Raw genomic sequence first — 27,098 nt, forward strand, 5'->3', positions numbered from 1 at the left:
AATAAGGTCACCCACCTAACACATAACCAATGGCTAAAGCAGGGAGACTTAAAAAATAGACTTGGGCCCTCAGATGCAAAGTGACATAGTCTCTTAACCATGAGTTAGTGTATTCATGAACCGAAGTTTATTGAGTGCCTAACACATGAAGGACACCGTTAGAAGAGCTATTGGGAGGACACACAGCCCTATACTTAAGAAATCTACAGTGTTTCAGTAATAGTTACTATTTTCAGTTCTGGAGAAAAATCTATTTAAGTCTTAAAAGTCTTACTTGTGATTTTCTTTATGCACAAAATCTGATACGAGTGTCTCATTCTGAATGGTTAATACCACTTTCTCTTGGCAGCAACAGAATTGAAAATTCTCAAGGCTCTTCTCATAGAATATATTAAATATTCAAGAAAAATGCACTGGTAATTCAGCTCAAGGTACATAATTATCACACAGGAATTACTTTATAAAGCATGGATGTCAGCAGATATATTTTTGAATTAGAATTGAGTATGAAAATCTTCAAGTTAGAACACAGTGTTATATTATTTAGTGCCTTCAGGTTTTAGAGGAGAATGAAAAATGTACTTACTTAGACTTTTGACAGTGTGGATGTACTTTAAAACGAATGTGACAGTGAATTTTATTCTAGAATTATCTCCAGATACCAAAAAAAGAAGTACACATTTGGCTTACATATCTGTAGACACAGAAGATTATATGATTCCTTCACCCTTGTTAAGTCAATCCTGGTCACTGTACACATCATGCATTTGGGGAGTGGTTTCTCTCTGCAAGTACTTATTATGAGGTTAGCTCGTCCTCCTGGCCAAAACTATTTTGTGAGCGTCTTCTAAATAGTTTTATTTTGTCAGGTCAGCCACAGGCCACTGCTTGGTTGTGGTTCAAGTAGGAGGTAGCACTTACTTTTCTGACCAGGTCCAGGACCCTGTTGGTATGTTATAGACACCATATGATACAGAAACCGTTTGCTAGATCAATAGTTCTCGACAGGGGACTGATTTTTCCCTCCATTTGACATTGGGCAATGTCTAGGGATATTGGTATTTGTCACCATAGGGAGGTGGGAATGCTACTTGGATCTAGTAGCTAGCAACCAGGGATGCTACTAAACATCTTACAGTGCACAGAACAGTCCTTCACAGCAAAGAATTAATCCACAGTAAAGAGTTACCTATCCTAAAATATCAATAGTGCTGAGGTCAAATAACTCTGTTCTAGAAGTCATGGCATAATCAGTTAATTTTATTTTGTATTAGCATTTATATGGAATACTTAGAATACTGAATATGTTTGAATTTTAAGGCTCAAGTTCTATAGTCTATTCACAGAGAACCCATGACAGGTATGATATAATATGGGGGAAGGGCTGTCCTCATCTATTCAACCTGTTCATGATCTCTCGTCATGGCACGGGGACAACCCTAGAACCAGTTGTCAGAACAAGATTCCCCTGGACCCTCACTCTCCCATCCCCCGCCTCCTTTCCCCACTGCATTTTTGTCTATTTAACATAGCTTTGTCCAGTAGGACTTTGGATGACGATGAAAATATTCTCTGTGTGTGCTTTCCAATATGGCAGCTACTAGTAGCTAAATGTGGCTGTTGCATACTTGAAATGTCACTAGTATGGCTGTGAAACTGATTTTTAAATAATTTAAGTTTAAATGCAAGTGGTTACATGTGACTAATGGTTACTGTAGTGGGCAACTTATGTAGATTTCACATGCTCACACTGTTTATCCAGGTCACATCTCTTCTTGGGTCTGACATCAGGCATAGATTTTTACTGTTTCCGACTACCTCAAATTTTGCTTCTCTGTCTTTGGGGAGGGATATTTGGACCCTGAAAAAGAAGGTGGGGAAAGAGGTCCTGGGTGACTTGGCCTCCCCAGAAATACCAGCAAGAAAAAAATCTAATGTTAGACTCTTTGGATTTAAAAATCTATATGATACGTAGGCTCGTGTCCTTCATATGATTTTCCTGTAAGAGTGCCTCTCTGTCTTAGACCTAAGTGATCACACAAGTTACCTTCTGCTGAAGGTGATGGAACCTTCCTAAAGAGAAGATGGGGCTTTCCTAGGACTAGAGATTATCATTGCAACAGAATTAATAATGAGCATTATATTTTTCCTTCCCCCTCCTCCACAGACCTCTCCTGTTTTTAAGTTCCTCTCCCCTCTCCCTTCCTCCCACTCCTCATCTTTTGTCTCTCTATTCTTTCTCTCCCTTTCCCTCCCCTCCTGCCTTCCTCTCATTCCCTCCCTTCCCCTTTCTCATATCTCTCCCTCTCTCTCTCCCTATCTCTTGAGTTACAAACCCTCCACAACCTGATCCATGAATATTTCTTCTACTTAAGGAAAGAACTCATCAAATATCCTTCAGGATTCCATGTCTATGCTAGCTGGCCAACAGTAAAAAGTATTTATAACTGATGGTGCCATCTTCCTTTACAGGATGAGATACATAGATGGTTGCCTGCAGCATTAGTTTGGATCCTCTGAAAAGCAGACTCCAAGACAGGATGAGGTGTGAAAACACTTTACTGGGGGAAATGCCTGTGATGGAAAATGGGAAAGTAGCTGGAGGAGGTGGGAAAAGCCATTAGACTGCATGCAGGTCTGACTCTGAGGAGAGAGAAGGAAGGAAGCCTGTGTAGGAATAGGCTAGACCGCAGTGCCCTTCAGCTCATGGGGAATCCTTGAGCCCTAGTTACCCATGAGAAGAGCTTCCTTCTTCCAGGAACAGCTCTGCCTTAGTATCGCTGCTGTGCTCAGTCACTGGCCAGGAGCCAAGGGGAAGAATGGCCTCAGTGCAATGAGCTGATAGATCAAAGCCCTCCTACGACCCAGACCCATGACCAGCTGTGCTGCCTGTAGTAGGAGATCTGAGAGGTGCATTCTCATGGCCAGCCCATCTAGATCGTGCCTAAATGTTCCAGGCTTGGTGAGAAAGACAGAGCCCCTTACATCATGGGATGTATCCAAGTAGTGTCCCATGACTGACCTGGTAAAATACTAGTTTGTTCATAGGAAGCTTGTAGAATGTTTTTGGCCAGTCTCCTTTCCAAACTGTACAGTGTTACTGCAGAGGGGTGTTTTCAGGTCCCCTCTGTCCTCAAGCTCGTCTCATAGATGTCTTCCTTCTGCCTGGAGTGAGTTTCCTCTAACCATTTACCCGGATCTGTTCCTTCAGATTTCCACAACTGTTTTTCCACAGGAGAGTATTCCGGATTCCTGGAATAAGAGAGATGCCCTCATCTCTCTCTAGAATTCTTCTAGCTTAACAGTCATCCTGCTGGACTCTTAGTACATTTTAATAAGTCCTTTTTTGTTGACTAAATGTATGATCCCTGAAGGCACAGGCTGCATTTCACTCATTTATCATTGCATCCATGGAGCCAGGCATAGAGCCAATTAATACTTCTTGAATAAATGAATACTTTCGCTCTCTTAGATATGTTAAAATCAGAAAAAAGATGAATGATGCAGTTCCCACCTTTATATGCCCGAAACTTAGGATGGGGTTCTCAGCAGATGGTGCAAAAGTGTTGGAATTAATGAAATACCTGAATTAAAGGACTTTTCAGAAGACCTGAAGTTTCAGTTTCCATTTGTCAGTGGTCAATAGCCAGTAGGATGTTAAATTAAAATCCTACCAAGCCGACTTTAATAATAGATAAGACTAACATTAATGACAGCTCTATCTGCATGTAAATGAATATTCCTAGGAGAGGTTTTAAATTAACATCTAGGAAAGTGACCTTATTTATATCTTTCTAATTTGGAATTTGAGATCAGGTCATTTGCCAGATCTAGAACAAAGTTTATCTTTCAATTATCTTTGAAGGAAAGATTTTCTACCTAACTGGGTACACACATTATCTTGGTGGAGTGTCTACAATATGTCGAGTTTTCTATCTGGCTAGCATGCTTTCTCATATTCCCATCTCCTGGAAACTAACCTTCCTTTTATGCTTGGTAATCCATTCCACATGTTTCTGATACGAATGACTCTTACTTTACAGCTACCAGGATTAGCAGATAATGATTTATTTTTATTTATTTAATATTAATGGACTCACTATGTTCTACGCACTTCAGATCATTTGATGTATATTAACTTAATCTTCACAATGACAACATGAGATAGGTACTTTTATTAACATCCTTATTTTACAGATGAGCAAACTGAGGTCCAGAGAAGTTAAGTAACTTGCCCAACCATGGTGAGGGACAACGTACGAACTTGGGTCATCTAGTCGGATGTAACCGCTGCACTATCCTGCCTTTCCTTCTCTTGACTAACACATCAGAACACTTCTGCCCTGAGGCCACCATGATTAGTTCAGAGATGGACATGTGGTCTAAGTCACCCCAGTTAGACTCTTCTGGAAATTTTGCTGAAGCCGGTGGGGAAAATGGCGCCATCTTTTCTCAAGGATCTTTAGTTATAAGAACAGTGCCAGCCCCAAGAGTTCCATATTTATCATCAAAGGAGAGAGCTCAACTCAGAGAGGACAGAGTCACGTGAGGAAGACAGAGCTGAGGATGATGCCTGGTACTTTGTGGTGCCATTTAAAAATAGTATATTTTAACTTAGTATTATGAATATTTTCAAATATACTATGAAAGTAGAGAAATAAGAATAATGGACTCCCCACTCTGGTTTTTTTTTTTTAAACAACTTTATTGTGTATAATTTCGTACAGTAAACTCTACATATTTCAGATGTACAATTTGAAGAATTTTGATAAATGTATACACCTGTGAAACCACCACCACAATCAAAATACATTTCCATCACTCCCCAAGAGGTGCAAATTTCGAACTCTCAATTTATCTCTTCCTAACACCATTACCCCTTGGCAACCATAAGTTTGTTCTCTATGTCTGTGAGTCTGTTTCTGTTTTATAAGTTCACTTAAGTCTTTTTTTTAGTTTCCACATATAAGTGATATCACATAGTGTTTTTTTCTTTCCCTTTCTGGCTTACTTCACTTAGAATGATGATCTCCAGGTCCATCTACCTTGCTGCAAATGGCATTATTTTATTCTTTTTTATGGTTGAGTAGTATTTCATTGTGTGTGTATGTATATATATATCTCTCACAACTTCTTTATCCAGTCATCTGTCGATGGATATTTAAGTTGTTTCCATGTCTTGACTATTGGAAATAGTGCTGCTGTGAACACTAGGGTGTTTGTGTCTTTTTGAATCATAGTTTTCTCTGGATATATGATGAGGAGTGAGATTGCTGGATCATATGGTAAATTTATTTTTAGTTTTTTAAGGAACCTCTGTATTTTCCTTCATAGTGGCTGCACCAATTTACAATCCCACCAACAGTGTAGGAGGGTTCGTTTTTCTCCACGCCCTCTCCAGCATTTGTCATTTGTGGACTTTTTAATGATGGCCATCTGACTGGTATGAGGTGATATCTCATTGTAGTTTTGATTTGCATTTCTCTCACAATTAGCAATGTTGAACATCTTTTCACATGCTTATTGGCCATCTGAATGTCTTCTTTGGAGAGGTGTCTATTTAGGTCTTCTGCACATTTTTGAATTGGGTTGCTTTTTTTTTTTTTGATATTAAGGTGTACGAGCTGTTTGTATATTTTGGAAAGTAGTCCCTTGTTGGTCTCATCATTTGCAAATATTTTCTCCCATTCTCTAGGTTGTCTTTTCGTTTTGTTGATGGTATCCTTAGCTGTGCAAAAGCTTTTAAGTTTATTTAGGTCTCATTTGTTTATTTTTGCTTTTATTTCCGTTACTCTAGGAGTTGGTTCGAAAAAAAAAATTGCTGTGATTTATGTCACTCTGGCTTTTGCTCAGTGTACACGTTTAGCAATTATCAACACTTTAGTGATTCAGTCCTCCTTGTCCCCAACATTTCTTTCCTCTGTTTTTTCTTGCTGGAGTGTTTTTAAAATTAATTAATTACTTTTAATTTATTTGGGGGGGTAATTGGATTTATTGATTTATCGATTTTAATGGAGGTACTGGGGATAGAACCCAGAACCCTGTGCATGCTAAGTACATACTCTGCCACTAACTATACCCTTCCCCTCTCTTGCTGGAGTATTTTAAAGCAAATCTTAGACATCATTTCCTTTCTCCACGAGTACTCTAGGTTGTATCTTTAGCAGATAAGGAATTCTCAAAAACATGACTACACTGCTGTTAACACACATTGCAAAAATTAATAATAATTCCATTATCTCAACTATATCATGTTGACCACTGAATCTGGTCCTGCCACAAGCCAATCACTTTCCTTTTCTATTTAAGACTTCTCTATTTATATAAAGATTTCAACTCTAAGTTGAGGTTTCTGTTACTCACAACCAAAGTAGTGCACTGAATAAAACACCAGAGGAAGAGTTTGAATCATTTAGGAGTAGCACTTTTTTTTTTTTTTCAGGTGGCCTTTGATAGCATGCATTAACATGTAAATGATGAATGTACAACCTAAGAATCATTACATAAATAACTAACCCTTTATAGCTTCATACTTCTCCATAGGTTGTAAAATGCTTTCACATACTTTCTGGTTACAGTTGCTGTGAGAGATGGGCAGTGATTATCATCCGTAGTTTGTTTTGAGGGAACTAAGATACAGACGAGTTAAGAGACGTCTCCAAAATCAGTGAAAGCGAAATGAAGTATCATAATCAGAACCATCTTCCTCCCAACATTCCCATTGACATCTAGTGACTGTTTCGTATGAGCCTCTGTGAGTCACTAGTTTTAGGCCAGTAGGAGCATCTAACAAAAGATGTAAGTAGATGATGTGTAGTAAGAACAATTCAAGTGTGTGTGTGTATGTGTGGTGTGTGTTTCATTGCAAGGTAAACAAAAAATAATAATCTGATATCTCGGACAACATTCATGATTAGCTTCTATTTAAAAAAATCTGGCAAAAATTTCCAAAAGAAAATATTATTAGCCTTTTAAAGAGGTGCTTACCTATCATCATTGAGCTTTGATCTAGTGATCCAAGGTTAAGTCAACAAGTTTTCTTAAAACCCTGTCCCCAGACCTTTAAATTAGACCCTTACTTTCCAAAGCCTTAGTCAAGAAATCCAGTGTGGTAAACTGCCTTCTGCTCTGTTTATCTAATTTGGGAGGATGAAGGCCTAAGCTGACCTGGTGGGATTTGAACTCGTGGTTCCAGGAAGTCTAAATGAGCCAAAGATAGTGCTTGGCCATGGATCATTGCCCCTGTTGGAGAACAGGCACAGCTTGGAGCTTGTTTATCCTGACAAAGCATTTTAAGATAAGGGATTAAAATGCTCCCTAAAGCAGAGCCTTGATGTCTGCTTTAATGCAGCAGGTAGATCAGTGCAGAAAACATCTATAAAGGCCTTTGTTTGGGTTACTCTCTGTAGGAAGGAATAAGGAGCTTATTTATTAGTGACAAAAACAAAAACAAAAAAAGACAAGCCAACTGTTCTTCCTTACGTTAATATGAGTAAGATCCAGGGTGAGAGACAGCCTCATACTACTCTAAGAAGTAATTAGAAAAAGGTAATTTTCTCCTCCCTCAGGCTCTGCAGGAAAGTGGTTAGAGTCGGAACCTAAGAGAAAGACTAGCATCTTCTCTGTGCAGCTTAGATAATCATTTCCTGCTTGTCCTTAGGCAGATTGCCTCATCAGTTTGAGGAGCCTTGATTAAGAGTATCTCAATTTACCCATCTAAAATAATAGCTGTTTTATCAAGGGTATTGTGAGGTTTAATTAAAGCGTATGAAGAGTAATGAGATCCTCAGATAAGACCCTGTGTAAACACTGAGTAACGTATGTCTGTACACATACTCACCACATACAGATATAAGCCTGGGTCTGCAAAACTGAATTATCTGACAAAATTGTTTTCTTCATCACATCAACTCCCACCAGCTTTGTTGTCCCACACTTAGAGTGTAAATTTTTTCAGGCCCGTATTCTCCAAAGATTGCAGACTGCTTAGGTAAGGCACCTTGGCTAAGCGTGAAATGCCACAGCCAACTTCAGGTCACCCGCCTTCCCGCAATGTTTCCCAAACTCCAGGCATTTATTTCCTAGATTCACAGATTTTACTGTTCTGCTTACCAACTAAACCACCATTTATTTAGTATCCTTAAACTGAGAATTTTTTTGTTGTAAAAGTTTAATTAAGGCAAAACTTTATATGACTATTGTTGATGGAAAACCAGTGTTTTATAATATACATTAATCTACATATCTATTAAAATTTTAAAGGCTTATTCATGTTATTTTAAAATTATCTTGCATACCACTAGTGTATGCATATCATTTAATACATTTTCATTGCAGTATAGTCAGTTTACAAATGTGTCAATTTCTGATGTACAGCATAGTACTTCAGTCATATAAGAACATACATATATTCATTTTCATGTTCTTTTTAACCATAAATTACTACAAGATATTGAATATAGTTCCCTATGCTATACAGGATAAACTTGTTGTTTATCAGATTTTGTGAGAAATCCTCCTCTATTTTGAAACAAGAGACACTCTGCCAGAGTTCAATAGGTGTTCTGTGTGATTCAGTGGGTTTGTAGATGTAATTTTTGGTGTATTTGTGGGAGAGGGCAAGCTGTGAGTCTCTCTACCCTGCCATCTTGGCTCCTCCTCCCCATATCACATTTAGATGAGGCCAAAAGTAAAGACAATTCAGAATTGCCTGTAATCCACAGATGGTTTAAATTTTATACGTGTAATACATTTTGATGCTATTCTTTTGGGTAGCTTTATCAATGAGCTATTGTAGTGTAACAAACTCTTCAAAATTCAGAGGCTTAATCATTATTATTACTTGAGGGTCTGTGAGTCAGCTGGGCAGTTCTGCTGGTCTGGGTGGGATTTGGCTGATAGTGGCTGGCTTGCTTACGTGTTCCTGGCCAGTTGGCAGGTTGGCTGGGGCTGGCTGGTCTAGGATGGCCTCGCTCACATCTCTGGCTTTTGTCTCGGGGTAATGCATCGACTGGGCCACATGTCTTTTATCTTCCAATAGGCTATGCTAAGCTTGTTCTCAGGTTTCAAGGTTCCAAGAGGACACAGAAGCTGTATGGCCTAGTGGGGCCTCAATGGGATCTGGAACCTCCCTTCCACCATATTTTATGGACCAAAGAAAATTGCAGTGCCAGCCCACATTCAAGCAGTAAGAAAATGGACTCTGCCTTTGCAAAAGAGAGGCTGTAAAGTCACATTGCAGAGGGCACTGAGTCAGGGAGAAGTGAAGGCCTCCAGCCATTGTTGTAGTCAAGCTGCCCTAGTAGCTTTAACTTGTGTTCAAGTTTCACTTGGGAAAATATTACCATGAGGAAGCCTTTCTTGAATTCACGTGAAGTGATAGAGGAAAGATGACATGGAGTTAGGAAGCCTGGCTTCTGTGTCCACTCTTTATAGTGGAAGTGACTTTGGACAAGTTATTTCCATTCCCTGTGTCTCAATTTCCTCATCTACGAAGGGTGGAGTTGGGTGACCACGAGTCATTGAATCAAGAAACTAGTCTGGTGTATCAGTTAGGATTAGGTTTTGCTGCAGCCCAAAGCTGTGCTGTTGGTAAAAACTCAGTAGGAACCCATATTCCTCCAAAGGAAGGTACAAAGGGGCCTGAGTTTATTTCTCAGGGACATGGAGTAATTTATGCTCTATGACATTTCCAAAATCAAAAATAGAGCAATTAGTCAGCAATTAGTGGAGTCAAACAGCTGGGTGTGATACCAACAGGCAGCTTAACAGAAAGATTAGGTAAAGAGACAAAGAACCCTGCTAAAAACACTGTCATCCCAGGGTGACAACGCATATGCCCAAGTGTGATAGAAAAAAAAAAAACAAAATTGATAAGCCTTTGTCAAGTCTGATCAAGAGAAAAGGGAGAAAAGAGAGAGAACACTAACTACTAAATAATGAATGAAAGAGGGGATATTATGAAAGAAATTATGAAAATGATTATGAAAGAATATTATGAATGACTATATGCCAACAAATTAGATAACCCAGATGAAATGAATAAATTCCTAGAAAGAAAACCACATCCCAAACCTGACTCAAGAAGAAATAGGCATTCTGATTAGACCTATAACAAGAGATTGAATTAGTAAGTAAAAACACAAATAAAAGCCTACAACCAGATGATTTCACTGATGAATTCTAGCAGAAATTTAAAGAATTAATACCAATTCTTTCCAACTGTTTTCCCCAAAAAGGAGAAAAGAAAACATTCCCCAACTCAATCTGTGAATCCATTATTACCCTGATGGCAAAAGCTGACAATCACAAGAAAACTGCAGCCAATATCTCTTATGAATAGAGATACAAAATTCTCAACAAAATACTAGTAAATTGAATCCAGCAGAGTAAAAAAGAGGAGTATACACCATGACAAAGTGGGATTTATCCCAGGAACACACATTTGGTTTACTATCCAAAAATATTAATATAATGTACTATATCAATAGAACCAAGGACAAAAAAACATGTAATCATCTTAGTAGGTGCAGAAAAAGCATTAAAATCTAATGCTTTTTATGACAAAAACATTCAATAAACTAGGAATAAAAGGGAGTTTCCTCCACTTGATTAAGGGCCTCCAACAAAAACCCATGGCTAACACTATACTTAAAGAAGAAAAACTGAAAACTTTCCCCCTATGATCAGGAACAAGATGAGAATGTTCCTTTTTGCCACTTTAATTCAACATTATACGTAAGGAGTTAGTCAGGAAATTAGGCAAGAAAAATAAATAAAAGGCATCCAAATTGAAAATGAAAAGTAAAGCTATCTCTGTTTGCAGATGACATGATCTATGTAGAAAAGTCTAAAGAACTAAAAAATATATTAAGACTAATAAATGAGTTCAATAAGTTTATAGGACACAGATCAATATACAAAAATCAATTGTATTTCTATACAACAGCAAGGGACACCGAAAATGACATTAAGATATGAATTCCATTTACATTAGCATCAAAAAGAGTAAAAGTCTTAGGAATAAATTTATCAAAGTAGTACCAAAGTTATACTCTGAAAACTACAAAGCGTTGCTGAAAGAAATTAAAGAAGACATAAATGAATTGGAAGTCATTCCATATTCATGGGCTGGGAGACTTAATATTATTAAGATGACACTGCTCCCCAAATTGATCCACAGACTTGATGCAGTCCTGTTAAAAAATCCAAGCCAGAGTATGAGATGATACAGAATACAAGAAATTATTTCTTCCAATTAGCATAGACCCAGATCTATTATCTTGTTCCGTATTATTATTCCCTCCTTTAAAAAAATTCACCAGTACGCTCTACCTGTATTCAGGAGGAAGTATAATTTACTCGCTATATGATAGTATTTGATTTAGAAAATTGTGTCATTTCATTTAAAGGAGAAAGGAAAACTTCCCTCCACTCCTACAAAATAGCATCAACCTGCTGCTTCTGGATTTCAAAATAAGTTGGGTGAAAAGGATCAAGAAACTTATTTGCTCAGAAAAAAAAAAAAATTCAGCTTTGAACCTGGAAGTGGTGCTGAAGCAGAATTTGGTATAAAATCCTGCTTGTAGCCAAGTGCTACGAAGGGAAGGTACAAGGTGTTCCAGGAGAATACAGAGCAAGAGGACCTCACTTGGTCCAACTGGCTCTTAAAGTGGCTGCATCACCATTTCTGTTTCCTCCCACTCCTCCCTGGCAAATGGTCTGAAACTGGCCTTTTTGAAGTTGGTCTTTTAAACAATCATTTGCTGTCTTTAAAAAGTTTTAAATGGCTGTCTCGGTAAAAGTGAAATCAATATTCTTTCAGCCTGCACTTTTAGCAGATAATGACTCTCCATAAATCATGGGCATAATGACACTGGAATAATTCATCCTCTCGTTACATTTACATATGATGTGCCACATTGTTCTGAGGCGAAGGTTATCTTCCCTGCCTGGGATTCCATCCAGAAACAAATAAAAGACCAAGGAACCTGATGATTTCATGGTCCGTTTATAGATGCTGTTGTGGATCAGCTTTCTGTCTATCAGCTTCTTTTTCTTTACAGCCCTTCTGTGCACACGCTGCAGGGATATATCCTTCCAGCCCAAGAATTTCAATAACCTTTAAAACATTATTTGTTCAAGAGGCACCTGTCTAGGTTGAAGATGTTCTCTGTACTCTGGGCTTCTTTTATGTCAGTGACGGGTCCAAGGTCATTAGTAAAACAGTCAAGTATTTACTGAGCACCTACTATGTTTCAAGTATAACCCTGGATTCTGGGGATGCACATAAAAAGAAAGACAAACATGGTCAGCTCAACATCACCTGGGAGAAGATGAACAAAGAACTCTTCACAAATCATGCCATCTTTGCTAGTAGTAGGTACTGGGAAGGCTCGACAAGGATGCTTTTAATAAAGGATCCTCCTGGCTGGTCTGGTGGGGCATACACTATGGAAGGCAGCTCTGGGAGTGGTGTTTATGGTAAGACCTAAGGGTTAGGTATTGCAATTAGAACATTCCAGACAGAGGAAATGTTATACCACTCAAATAAATACAAATGAATGAACAACAACAAAAAACAACCAAAAAGTGAACTAATAAATAAATAGTTCAGATTATGGCTCCAAATGTTGAGGACCTGTTCTTTACCAAGTCAAAGAGAGTTCAATTAGTGAATTATCAGTAAAGTCTTGGGGAGACTTGGGGTATTACCCCTTCCCCACAAACTCTTACCAGTTATACAGACTGCTGGAATCCTGACCTGGGTAAGTACTTAGAGAAAAACAGACCTGAGTGTGAATTTCAGTTACCCCGTATGGTCAACTTGGAGCAAGGTTTCCTTGGGCAAGTTACTTTCTGAATCTCAATTACTTCCATTATAAAATGGGAATTATGTATGAGATCCTCTTAAGGACTCTGTGAAGATTAGAAGAGATCATGAATGTCAAAGCAGAAAAATACAGGGGTCAAGAAGCTAGGCTAGGGCCCTGAGCAAATTGTGTCTGAGTCTCTGCTGGGCCATTCTTAGCCATGTGACCTTGGGCCAAGTTTCATATAGTTGTACTATAACACAACTTGTGTGTTCCTAAAAATCATGGTGCTTTGCAAAATTGGGTAAAAAAAAAATCAGAGCTTATGGGGAACGTTGAGGCTAGGGCCATAATGCAGAAACTTGTCACGGGTACATTTAAAAACAAATGGGAATCTAATAAATAGTAGGCAGTTTACATTTGTTAAATAACTGGGAAATACATAAATACAATGAATACTGCACTTCTGCCTTGACGCAGATCAGGAGTTTACTGGTGGAAATGGGCTTTGGAAGGGTTGCAGCTCTTAAGCAGTCGTGAGGTGGTAGAAGCGGGGGTCTCTGAGATGGGGCAGAAAGTTGTAGTTCCAGATGTGAATGGATTGTGGCTCATCACACCTGCAGTGAATTGAGGTGAATGGTGGATGTGTGAGGTCTGTGTAGGTGTGCGTTTTGCATGTTTCCCGGCAGCCCAGTTCAGCCAAGTGTGGTTTCTGCCTTTACCCTGTGTTTTTTGCTGTGAGAGTTAAGCATAAGCAAACATGAACATCACAAATTCAAATTGTCCCCTAATGGATCAGTTATGTTGGAACAAACAAGTGTTGTAGCAGGACTGAACATGTGTATCCTTGCTCTGCCTCAGTTCTCTCATCTGTAAATGGGGATGATCCTAATGCTGGCCTCCTAGGTGCGTTGTGAGCTTAACTACACCAGATGGTTCCATATGAAATCGCTAGTACTGGGCTTGACATATGGGTATGGTGCCTTTCCCCTATGCATGTAGCATTAAATTTGATCATAAGATACTTACGAGAGGCCAAGTGTCACTTCTGGGGAGCAAGGGTTCACGATGTTGCACAGAGCTTGACAGAATGCACACACTCCTACACATTCATGATACATGCATTGAGTCTCCTCCTGCTCCTCAAACCACCAGGCCTGACAAGGGCGGCTTCAGGCCATGTTTTCATGGGAAGGAGGGAGGGAGAAACAATGGCCTCACCAGCTCTGTAGACTCAGGGAAGGGCCAAGGACCACCAGGCGAGTGTTCCATGGCCCACCTAGAGGGTAGTCCTGTTAATCATGGCCTCAGATCCACTTGTTCTTGCCCGTGGTGCTGAGGTGGGTCACATAAGCTCTCTGGAGCTGTAATCCACTTCGTGGTGACTCTCCAAAGTGAGCCTGAATTCCAGAGGTTTCCCTATCAATGATTACATTTGGCTCAGCTTGTGCTGAAACCCAGAGAGGTAATTTCGTCTTTCATCTGCCCTCCTTTTGGATCCTTGCAGACAGCTGGCCAGGAGCAGATATGAGGGACCGTGACTCACAGGGTGTGGCTGGCTGAGCTAGAAAACAGAGGCCATAGGCCTGCAGGAGATGCAAGCAAGTTGTTTGCAGGACACTCATGAGGCCTGGGTGCAGGGCGCTGTGTGGGCTTGCCTCATGTAGTTTGCTTCCAGCTGCATCGCCTACAAGCTGCTCAGTCATGTATACGACTGTTTCCTTCTCAGCAGTTTCCACCCCCACCTGTGTGCTTAGGGGCCACAGAGATGCCTCCTCTCCAGCCTCCACCCTCAGAGTGGCTCTTTTATTTGACACGTAGCACTCACCTTCCAAGAGTGACCTCAACCCCTACATCTCTATTGCTGCCTTCTCTCCTCACTTCTGGCTCTGAACACGTCCCTCATACAGTTGTAATTAGCTCCTTGACACTTTGTATCATTTGCCTCTATGATCTCCGGCTCTCTGGTCATCGTGTTTGATTGTACCCACATCTCCTGTCACCCCAACTCAGAATAGAAGGGTGGCGTGTTTAAGAGCACAGGCTTTGGATGCACACATATCTGGGGTGGAATTCTGCTGCTTCTGGTTAGAAGTGGAAAGATACTTCATTTTTCTAAGATTTAATTCTCTCATCTGCGAAATGGGAGGAGGGATGCTTGCCTCTTTAAGATTGCTATAATGATTAGTATCTGTGAAAGATACTATCTGAAAGAAAGATATAAGATGGCATCTGTGAAACATTCAACCCAGATTAAATGTTCTGTAAATGTAGCTGTTGTGATTATCAGGAGGTTAACTTCTTCTGAGCAATAGCGGTGGCTTCATGGAGCTAAATCCACCCAGTTGGAAATGTACAAATAAATATTTATCAAAAGAAGGAAGTTGTTCCTTATCATTAATGTTGAGTGTTCCAGTTCATATATTTATATATGAATGCTTCATTCATTCATTCTTACGAATTTTCCTGTATGTGCCAGGCAAGGAAAGGGGAAAAGGAGTAAACAGGATAGACAGTCATTGCCCTACTGGAGTCTCAAATCCAGCACAAGAAATGCTTTACAGGGAATTACCCACTCTTGACCTTTCCCCCGAGGAAATTGTCTTCTGAAGGATTTTTGACATGAATTAATTTTTTTAACATTTTTTATTGATTTATGATCATTTTACAATGTTGTGTCAAATTCCAGTGTAGAGCACAATTTTTCAGTTATACAGGAACATACATATATTCATTGTCACATTTTTTTCTCTGAGCTACCATAAGATCTTGTATATATTTCCCTGTGCTATACAGTATAATCTTGTTTATCTAGTCTACAATTTTAAAATCCCAGTCTGTCCCTTCCCACCCTCCGCCCCCTTGGCAACCTCAAGTTTGTATTCTATGTCTATGAGTCTGTTTCTGTTTTGTATTTATGCTTTGCTTTTTTGTTTGTTTGTTTGTTTTAGATTCCACATATGAGCGATCTCATGTGGTATTTTCCCTTCTCTTTCTGGCTTATTTCACTTAGAATGACATTCTCCAGGAGCATCCATGTTGCTGCAAATGGCATTATGTTGTCGGTTTTTATGGCTGAGTAGTATTCCATTGTATAAATGTACCACCTCTTCTTTATCCAATCATCTGTTGATGGACATTTAAACTGTTTCCATGTCTTGGCTATTGTAATAGTGCTGCTATGAACATTGGGGTGCAGGTGTCTTTTTGAAGTAGGGTTCCTTCTGGATAGATGCCCAGGAGTGGGATTCCTGGGTCATATGGTAAGTCTATTCCTAGTCTTTTGAAGAATCTCCACACTGTTTTCCACAGTGGCTGCACCAAACTGCATTCCCACCAGCAGTGTAGGAGGGGTCCCTTTCCTCCACAGCCTCTCCAGCATTTGTCATTTGTGGATTTTTGAATGATGGCCATTCTGACTGGTGTGAGGTGATACCTCACTGCAGTTTTGATTTGCATTTCTCTGATAATTAGTGATCTTGAGCATTTTTTCATGTGCCTATTGATCATTTGTATGTCTTCCTTGGAGAATTGCTTGTTTACGTCTTCTGCCCATTTTTGGATTGGGTTGTTTGGTTGTTTTTTATTGAGTTGTATGAGCTGCTTATATATTCTGGAGATCAAGCCTTTGTCGGTTTCATCTGCAAAATTTTTTTTCCCATTCCGTAGGTTGTCGTTTTGTTTTACTTATAGTTTCCTTTGCTGTGCAGAAGCTTGTAAGTTTCACTAGGTCCCATTTTTTTATTCTTGCTTTTATTTCTATTGCTTGAGTTGACTGTTCTAGGAGAACATTTTTGAGATGCATGTCAGATAATGTTTTGCCTATATTTTCTTCTAGGTGGTTTATTGTATCTTGTCTTATGTTTAATAAGTCTTTAATCCATTTTGAGTTGATTTTTGTGTATGGTGTAAGGGAGTGTTCTAGCTTCATTGCTTTACATGCTGCTGTCCAGTTTTCCCAACACCATTTGGTGAAGAGACTGTCTTTATTCCATTGTATTTTCTTGCCTCCTTTGTCAAAGATCAGTTGACCAAAAGTTTGTGGGTTCATTTCTGGGCTCTCTATTCTGTTCCATTGGTCTATATGTCTGTTTTGGTACCAATACCATGCTGTCTTGATGACTGTAGCTCTGTAGTATTGTCTGAAGTCTGGGAGAGTTACTCCTCCAGCCTCTTCCTTTCTCTTCAGTAATGCTTTGGCAATTCTAGGTCTTTGATGGTTCCATATAAATTTTATTATGGTTTGTTCTAGTTCTGTGAAATATGTCCTGGGTAATTTGATAGGGATTACATGAAATCAGTAGATTGCCTTGGGCAATGTGACCATTTTAACAATATTGATTCTTCCAATCCAAGAGCATGGGATATCTTTCTATTTTTTAAAGTCTTCTTTAATTTCCTTCATCAGTGGTTTATAGTTCTCTGTGTATAATTATTTCACCTCCTTGGTTAGGTTTATTCCTAGGTATTTTATTACTTTGGGTGCTATTTTAAAGGGGATTGTTTCTTTACTTTCTTTTTCTGTTGATTCATTGTTAGTGTAAAGAAATGTAACTGATTTTTGAACATTAATCTTGTAACCTGCTCCCTTAATGAATTCTTTGATCAGCTTTAGTAGTTTTTGTGTGGACCTTTGAGGGTTTTCTATATATAGTAACATGTTGTTGGCATATAGTGACACTTTTACCTCTTCTTTTCCAATTTGGATCCCTTTTATTTCTCTCTCTTGCCTGATTGCTGTGGCTAGGACTTCCAAGACTATGTTGAATAGGAGTGGTGATAGTGGGCATCCTTGTCTTGTCCGAGATTTTAGTAGGAACCTTTTGAGTTTTTCACCGTTGAGTACTATGCTGGCTGTAGGTTTGTCATATATAGCTTTTACTATGTTGAGATATGTCCCCTGTATACCCATTTTGGTGAGAGTTTTTATCATAAATGGGTGTTGAATTTTATTAAATGCTTTCTCTGCATCTATTGAGATGATCATGTGGGGTTTTTTTGTCCTTTCTCTTGTTGATGTGATGTATTACATTGATTGATTTGCATATGTTGAACCACCCTTATGTCCCTGGGATGAACCCCACTTGGTCATGATGTATAATCTTTTTTATGTGTTGTTGGATTCTATTTGCTAATATTTTGGTGAGGATTTTGGCATCTATGTTCATCAGTGATTTTGGCCTGTAATTCTCTTTTTTGGTAGTGTCTTTGCCTGGTTTTGGTATCAGGGTGATGGTGGCTTCATAGAATGAGTTTGGGAGTATTCCCTCCTTTTCAGTCTTCTGGAATAGTTTGAAAAGGACTGGCATGAGTTCTTCTTTGTATGTTTGGTAGAATTCCCCGGTGAAGCCATCCGGTCCTGGACTTTTATTTGTAGGGAGGTTTTTTAATTGCTATTTCCATTTCATTTCTAGTGATCGATTTGTTCAAGTGGTCAGTTTCTTCTTGATTCAGTCTTGGTGGACTGTATGTTTCTAGAAACTTGTCCATCTCCTCTAGGTTATCCAGTTTGGTTCCATGTAGTTTTTCATAATATGACATGAATTAATTTTTTAAATATATGTATTTGAGTTTATCTGGAATGGAAACAGATTTTGGCCAGCAGAATGATGCATCACATAGGCAAAATATTGATGAAATAGTGCGTAGGCACCAAATGCTGACACTTTGAAATAAATGAGACAGTATCACTAAAAATCAACTGCCAAAATGATTCCTCTTCTTGACCTTGGCTTTTGTGAAATTTACAATCTGTAGGATTTTAAGGTTGGATTTAGAGGCTGCTTTACCATTTTGACTGGAGTCCCTATTTAATGTGAAAGTCCTACTCACATTCAAGAAACATGGGTAATGGTTTCAAAATGAAGGAATAAAATTAACTCAATTGAGGTATGTTATATAGAACAGTGTTTCTCAAAGTGTAGATTCCAGGGGACAGTACCCAATATTGGTTTTTTGTTTGTTGTTTGTTTGTTTTCTAACAAGTATCTTCAGTTGATTGTGATACAAGTAGTATATAGAGACGACAGTGTGAGATGTACTGGTTTAGAGAAAGTAGATGGATTGATTTCTGAGAGTTACAAGTTCAAAATGGATATAATTAAGAGTGCCAGGCACTGTGACTTGGGATCAGAGTGAATTTGTACTGTAGGAATAATATTCTGTGATATAATAACTTGGAAGTTTGAGTTATAACCTGCTTTGTTCTAAATTTACATTTTCATTAAGTCCAAAAAGTATTAAATCCACTTCCCCAGACATTTAGCTTTATTAACTCAACGTTAGTCCAAGGTGCCTCTACAGAACTTTGTTAATAGAAATACTGCAAAGCTAGCTTTTAAGAAATTTACAGTTGATTTGGAGGGATAAGACATGTTCACATAACTTTCAAATATCAGCATGGGCTAGTAGATACCTACTTGTTGATGTGAACCCCAGAAATAATCCATGTAATGGGAATTCAGAAGTAGCAGAGGTCTGTCCAGCTAGAAGAGCTAGTGGCAGTCCAGGTCAAAGGTGTGGGACTGAATTTACTGAGCTCTAAAATGAATGAACTGGAAGAAAGTGAGAAGAATGCATCCCTGGTAGGAACCACAGTACGAGTTGTGCAGGAAAGCATTGATGTTTCCATTAGATACTGATTCTCAAGAGGAGCACAACCACTAGGAGGCTTTTCCGAATTTTGTGGGGATAATTTATGTTGTCACAATTGAGGGGATGCGACTGGCATTTAGTGGGTTGAGTTTGGGAGTGGTTGGCATCCTGTAATGTACAAGGTAGTCACATAAAATTAGAAATTTTCCTGAGTCCTGTATGACTTTCAGAAATTCTGCTGGATGTGTATTTGATTTCAAAACCTGCATATGATTACCCTACATAGAACCTAGACTAAAAAAGATGATAGATAATGGTTTAATATTATTTTATTTTCCAGGAATGCAGCTACAGAGGGTAGATTATAGTTTATTACCTTCAGAGATTTTTAGTTCACCATTTCAAAAAATCTTGTCACTAATGACAATACAACTTAGGAAAATTTGCGTTTGAGTATCAGTTTGAGTTTGTAGCTGTCACACTCATGGTAATTCTGTGCATGCATATGTGAATATACTTGTTTAGTTCTCATTTCAAAATGTCAAATGGAAAGAGAAAGATTGGATACGTCCTACAAGTACTCTTAACTTTTCTTCAGTTCAAAATGCTTTGATATAAGGGGATGAAGCATCAGTATGTCTTTTAGTGTAATCATGCCTGAGCACTTATATTTTAAAATGTGTTAATTTATTATAAATTGATTTTCTTTGTTTTTCCTCTATATTATAGTGAAGTCATCATGTAATATTTTTCAAGTTTTGTGTGTGTAGGTTGGTTATGTTATCAAATATTTGTAATAGAAAGGGGATGTAGGGTTTGATAAGCATAAAAACTCCTGGATCAAGACATCAAGCCAGAGAATTACAAAGACATGTTTGCTTTAATTCAGTGATGGGGGCGAGGGCTGGGATGGGTTTGGAGAAGAGGTGAACCTTTGTTCAGCTTTTGATCTTACCTCCCTAGTGCCATGATAATATTTTGCTCGGATATATCAATTTTCAGTCACCTATTTTAACAAGAGATAGATAGGCCTTTCAGTATGTTTTGTGGTATTTAAATAACTTATATATGATACACATCTTTATGGAATAACAGATTTGGCCAAGAAAATGGCTGTTGTATTACTGCCTTATCAGCATTTTCAGTGGTTCAAAATGTTTTCCTCATGTTCAGAAACCACAGCATCAGAGGGGTTTCCACGGAGAAGATTTATCTGAATAAGCCATTTTGCTGATAAGGAAAGAACGCAACCCAACAGCCCCCCTCCTCTTTTTTTTTTTCCCCCAGTTTATGTTCTTAAGCTCCACAGAGCTTCTTTTTCTTCTTTTTACAAACTAAGTAATGCTTCTCCCACCCCTGACAGATGGTTGATGCTTCCCAGAACTCCTTGCTTCTCCAGAAACTATCCCTCAGGCAAGTCTGAGGTCCACTTAAACCAAACTCTGGCACGAGGAAGAAATCGCATGTTTTCTCAAGGACATAATGAAATGACAAGTCACGGGGATGTATCTAACAGTTGCGGCTATAAGTTGTTCATAAATGTTATTGGAAAATTGGTGTCAGGGTCAGTCCTAAGCCTGGTTTCCCCATATCTGAGGATGACGGCATGTATCACAGGGGCTTGTAAGATTCTACAGGAGAAAATAAACTTATCACTGTCCATTAGGAAACAAATACATTTTTACAGGCCACCTTAAAAACAAAAGAATGAAGCCATGAAATCAATAGCACTTGGTTATGGAAACATGAGCTGTGTATTGCTGTTAGGTGTTTAGTAAAAGGATAGTCTAGACCCCATCTTAAATATCCCCTGGTCATTATTTGGGATCAGAAGTATGTATCTCGAGAGATAAATAACCAGGAAATAGCAAATGTGGTGCTCATTTTATGCTAGAATTGCGGCCAGATACCGTATTTGCTGTTCATGGGTTCCCAACACCCAAAAAGAAGGGGCTGTTTATACCACAAATGGTATGCTAAATAAATAAATGAGTACATAAACAAATAAACAAATATAGCTTATTCATGGTAAGAATGTGGCTTTGCTTGCTCTGAAAAAACACTCAGCCATTTTCACATAAGAAATGCTTTTTGTCATGTAATACACTCAGGAATTTCAATCCAAGAATCTTTTTAGGATGGCTGTCTACTGCAGAGTATATCAAATGGGCTGACCCAAACTTGGGTTTGGGTTTTCTAGGAAGTTGTTTTGGTATCACGCAGACATTGACTAACATTTTCAAGTGGGCAGTAGTCAACAGTGTGGTCATGTTTATGGAGCCTGGACTTTGCAGGCTAATACACTGGGATTTGAAACCACAGGCTCTTCTCGTGAACTGGGTGCCTTTGGGATGTTAATGTAAAAGCAACAGCAATGACACTGTATTATAGACAAAATTTAAACATGAGTAAAATTAGAGTAAATAGTACAATAAACTCTCATGTACCCATCACTCCACTTCAGAAATTGTCAACATTTTGAGCAAGTTATTTAAGCACATTCTCAACAGTAAAGTGAGAGTAATAATAATAGTAATACTTCCCACGCCCTAGAGTTCTTGTAAAATAAAATCGTATTTTGATAAAAGCAATAGTATATGTGACCTTTTAGCGCAGAGGTGGGCATATAATAAATGCTTCAAAACTTTATTCAAATGTAAACCAAGAATAGCCTTGGTTTAAATATATAACAACTTACACTGAATGAAAAGTAGAATCTTTGTGCTTTTACTGGACTTCAGGAACTTCACAAAACCTACAGGCTCTTGGCATGAAATGATTAGATCTTATATTTAAAAAGTAAACCCCCAAAGAGTGCAGGAATCTGATGCTTAGCTAACTAGGGTTGAGTCTCAGTGAAAATTCCAAATGACTCATGGAAGACCAAAAGCAAAAAGGTCCTCAGGGAGATGATACTGTCGTTGATAAAACAATGGGTACAATAAAACAAGTTTATGGCTAGAAAATCTTACCCAAGGAAAAATATCCTTTTTCCTTACGTCGGAGGGCCACCAGCTCTAGATGACCTCACAGTTAAGAACAGTTCTGCCATTTCCTTTCGGCTAGTCTCACAGGTCTTCATGGTAGCCAGGGAAAGCATTCTTTGGGTGCCAGAAATAGTTGCTGCACTCTGGTTAGAATGGGAAACATTTTGCTGAGCTTCAGGATTCAGAATGATTAATTTGCAGAAAGTTCTCAAGGGTCAATTCAATGGGGCTGCCCTGCTTGAGGAGATGGTAGGGAAGACTTTTGGAAGATGAAGAATGAGTTGAGTGCCCATGCTGCTTTGCAGAAAAGCTCAAAAAAAAAAAAAAAGTAGTTTCACACTTGATTTGTGGGGACCATTATGACCTTCAAAGACTCAGTGGACAGGGTAAATAAAGATGGAGCACTTTAAAATTCAGAAGTAGAGTGTTTTTTTGTTTTGGACCCAAGAACAAGTTAATTTAAAAGGGGAAGTTGAGGGGGAGGGTATAGCTCAAGTGGTATAGCATGTGCTTAACATGCACGAGGTCCTGGGTTCAATGCCCATTGCCTCCTCCAAAGATAAATAAATGAATAAACCTAATTACCTCCCCCTCATAAGACACACAAAACAAGCAAAGTATAAAAAAAAACACAGGGAGTTAGGCTATAGAGCACATGCTGTTAGGTTTCAGTTCTGCCACTTAAACTTTGTGACCTCAGACAAATTTCTTAACCCATCCTAGCATCAGTTTCCTTGTCTATAAAGCCAGGATGAAAATATTTCCCCTTTCATGAGGTTTTTACTAGCGTAAAGGAGATAACACAGGTAAATGGGTGTACACTGCTTTAAAATATGAATGGTAAAGGCTAACATCATTATCATCATCATTATGACTTATTTTTCTCATGAGTCGATTAGTGATGCTAATGGATGGAGTTTTTCTGAGTAACATTTCTGTTGCCATTAACTTGGCAATAGATGGATAATGAACTTTATGTGGAAATCTTGATGCAGTAATACTATGGTTACCATGTACCAAACTGCAGAAAATCCATGCATATATCACACCTCTTCTTTTCTCTTTGGCATCTGATCTGTTGATTCTTCTTCTTTAAACAATGAGTCAGGCTGTACCTGGCAGGATGGAAGTATAAAAACAACAACAAAGTCTGATTCTTTTAGTTTTGATCCTAGTCCAGGACTTCTTAATAAGAAAGTTTAAAATTGATTTGTTGGATGAATGAATGGATGAGATATATTTTCATTGTCTGTTCTGCTTTTTTTTTCCCCTTAGGGAAAGGTGTTCAGCCATGTTTTGTTTTTTTTTCCTTGTATTTGTTTTATCTGCATATCCAGAACAAAACTAACCTGTTCCATTCATCTATTTTTTCCCTTGTTTTATAACCCACCTCATTTTTTCTTTTTATTTACATAGAAGCTAAACACTAAAAACTTGGGAGTATTTTATTTTACAAAGCAACTTCAGCATGCCCTTTTTTTTTTTTTTTGGAAGAGTACAGTATTGATTCAAAAAGGCACAGTCCAAAGTGAATGAATTTAAAAGTGTAATGGATTTAAATGTTCTTTAAAGGGACTAGTGTAGAAAAGCCCAAATAAATACTTGGGATTTAAGGATAAGTTTTGGAAAACAATTCCATGTTGCAGGGTTGCTTTTCGTCCTTCTAGGTGTTTGCTCGGCCCACTACAGTCACTATTATACTGTGTTAATTGTTTAACATTAAGGCACTGTGCCCAACAGTTAATCCTTTACAGTCGTATTTTAACATATCTATCCTTGTGACTATTTTATCCATGAATAAAAAATGAGTCTCAGAGAGACTGAGCATCTCGTCCAAGGTTACACTGGGAAGTTGTAGAACTAAGCTTTATGTCCTAATCTAGCTGGCTCTGAATCCCAAACCTGAAGTTTGCTGTTGAATAGGGAGTGATTTGGGCCAGAAAAAAAAATTCACTTCCCCTCTATTGACATTCAGATAGACTCCTCGTGTAAGTAAAGGACTTTTGTCATCTTTGGCTTTCCATTGCTTTTACCTTCCACTGCCTAGTCAGCAGATGTTCCCATGATTGTCCCTTCTCCAAAGGTAATTGGCCAATGAGAGAAATAAAAACAGAACCTAGAGCCTAGCATTCTTGAGATCACCTTTAATGAAAAAAAAGTAGAATCATTTTTGTTAAAGAGTAGGTGAATTTTTGCAACTATTCAATTGGTTAGTATAACAAATAACAAATGGATATGGCACTTAATAAAGATGGAGTGAGACTAGACATCAAATTGAAGTGGTAGGAAGGATAAATGAGAGGTACAAAGGGAAAGAGTAAGTTCTTGATTCATTTGGCAGTAAATGAGGAGGGGGAGTAACAGGATTGGGCTATCACTGAAGAGGGAGAAGATTGAAAATAAAACCAAATGAAGGTTGGGGATGAAACACTGTCCTCCCAACTTCAGCAAAAACTTACCTCCCTATCTCTCCTCTCTCCCTTCACCATATTAGCTCTCATCGTAGTCAGCTCCATATTGTTAAATCCAGTCGACATTCCTCATCTTACCTGACTTCTGAGAAGCACTTATTGCCTACTGTTGCCTCCCTTCCCTTGGCTTCAGGGCACAATTCTCTTTGATTTTAGTCCCATTACTTCTTGTCTCTCTCCTTTATTGGCTCACCTTCTACCTAGCCTGTGAATTTTGGAGGTCCTAGGCCCTCTGCTCTTCTTATTCTAATTTCTCTCCCTGGTGATTGCATCCATCCCCATGGTTTCATATCACACGTATACTCAAATGACTCACAATTTTTATCTCCAGTCTTGATCTCATCACTTAACTCCAGACCCATAAATTAGCTGTCTACTTGCCATCTTTTGAATGCCTCAAAGGTACCTCACACCCAGCAAGTCCAAGACTGAGCTCATCATCTTCTCCTCCAGGCATGGTCCTCGTCCAGGGCCTCTCAGAGAATGGTACCACTGTCTGTCTCATCGCTCAAGCAAAAGCCAAGGAACTATCCTCTCCCATAACTGTCCTATTCACGGCCAAGTCCTACAGATTTCAGCCTCCTAAATCTCTCTCAAATCCATCTGCTTCTCTATCTCCACTGTCATCACTCTGGTCAAAGCCACAGTTATCTCCTTCCTGAACGACTGCAGCATACCTTCTGACTGGTCTACTTGCATCCTTCCTTGTCTCCCTATGTAGTCTTCTCCACCCTGCAACTAGAGTGACTTTTTATTTTTCAAAAGATAAATTGAGTCATATCACCTTCATGCTTAAAATACTTCAGTAATTTTTTATTCTCCTTAGGACAGAATCAAAAAAATCCATCTCCTGGCCCACCAGGTGCTGTATAGTCTTAAGGCAGTAGTTTTCAAAAGTGTTGTCTCAGAACACATCAGCATCACCCCATTGTGTGTTCTGAAATGCAAAGTCTTGGACTCAACCCCAAATCTAATGAATGGGGAGCTCTCAGGAAGAATCCAGCAGATTGTGTTTTATAAGTCCTCTAGGTGACTCTGATGTGTATGCTCAGATTTGAAAACCACTGATCTGCAGGCTACCTACTGTCCTGCTATATTTGGCCTCTTGCTGTCACCATTCAGCCTCTATAGCTTTTTTTCATTCCCCCTTTTGCACCATGTTTCTTTCTACCACAGGGCCTTTGAACAGCTCTCCACTCTTTTTTTGAAAGCTGTTCTCTCTCCTCCTTCCCTGTTTAATGCCTACTCTTCCTTCAGGTCTTAACTCAAGAAAGCTGACAACAACTAATTCCTCCTAATACCATATCCTGCTCCTTCATAGCACTTAAAACAGGTTTTTTCTTTCTTTCTTATTTGTCTGGTTATTGGTTAACCTCTGTCTCCCCACTAGACTATGAACTTCAAAAGAATTGAGACATTATCTGTTTTTGCTTGCTGTTGTCTGCAGTGTGTGGTACTCGGATAGAGCCCATACTTAGATATTTATTGAATGAATGAATGTACAAATCAATGAACTTTTTCCTTTCAGATTCTGCATGCTGTTTGAGAGCACAGACAGACTAGAATTCTCATGGTCAGCTCCCATTCCTCTCATTTTCTAAAATGGGGATAATAATAAGTAAATGAGGTAATACATGGACAAAAACTAGCATAGGGCCAGGCACACAAGTCCTTGATAAATGTGAGCTCTGACCATCATTATTGTTATGACTCCGCTGTTGTTGTTACTCTTCCAGTTTCCAAAATCTCCCTTAGTCATAATGACTGAGTGTAGCTAAAACTGAACAGTATAGTTCTGGACAAGAATATACATTTTTAAATTTTAAGATGAAAATCCATGCCTGTGAAATGTCTTGGTTTTTTTTTTTCCCCCAAAACTATTCATCTCCCAAAATATTTGCTCCAGGGCATTCTGATATGCCTTGTAATTTGTTTCTAATGCCATTCATTTATTTCCTCGGCAAATAATTAGGGAGCATCTAAATGTCCCGACCTAGGTTCTGGAGATGTGGTGACCAAGATGGGTGTGTTCCTTATAGAACTGACCTTCTCATGGGGAAAAAGATGTTAACAGTCCAAGTCCAGTAAAGAAATATTTCACCACAATGGCAGTAAATGCTGTGGAGAGGTACAAGGTCCCACGTGTGTGTGAACTAGGGCGGCTTACCTTTCACGGGGAGGGGGATTTTCATCTCTAGGCCCACCTTGGACTCTCAGGTAGAGGCTGCCTGTGC

General features: G+C 38.7%; 1 long non-coding RNA gene across 13 annotated transcripts in view; it reads right to left on the bottom strand.

Annotated features, from left to right (window-relative positions):
* Positions 1 to 2,309: 2,309 nt before the first annotated feature.
* Positions 2,310 to 27,098, bottom strand: part of LOC123615963 (uncharacterized) — a 330,500-nt gene continuing 305,711 nt past the window's right edge. For 5 of the 13 annotated variants that reach the window (XR_012499917.1, XR_012499910.1, XR_012499915.1 and 2 more), the window contains one exon: positions 2,310 to 27,092. This is a non-coding gene — a long non-coding RNA (uncharacterized LOC123615963). The remainder of the gene's footprint in view (positions 27,093 to 27,098) is intronic. The other 8 variants (XR_006723794.2, XR_006723798.2, XR_006723795.2 and 5 more) reach the window with 8 other exon arrangements.

Source organism: Camelus bactrianus, chromosome 17 (genome assembly GCF_048773025.1).
Source record: "Camelus bactrianus isolate YW-2024 breed Bactrian camel chromosome 17, ASM4877302v1, whole genome shotgun sequence".
Lineage (NCBI taxonomy): Eukaryota > Metazoa > Chordata > Mammalia > Artiodactyla > Camelidae > Camelus > Camelus bactrianus.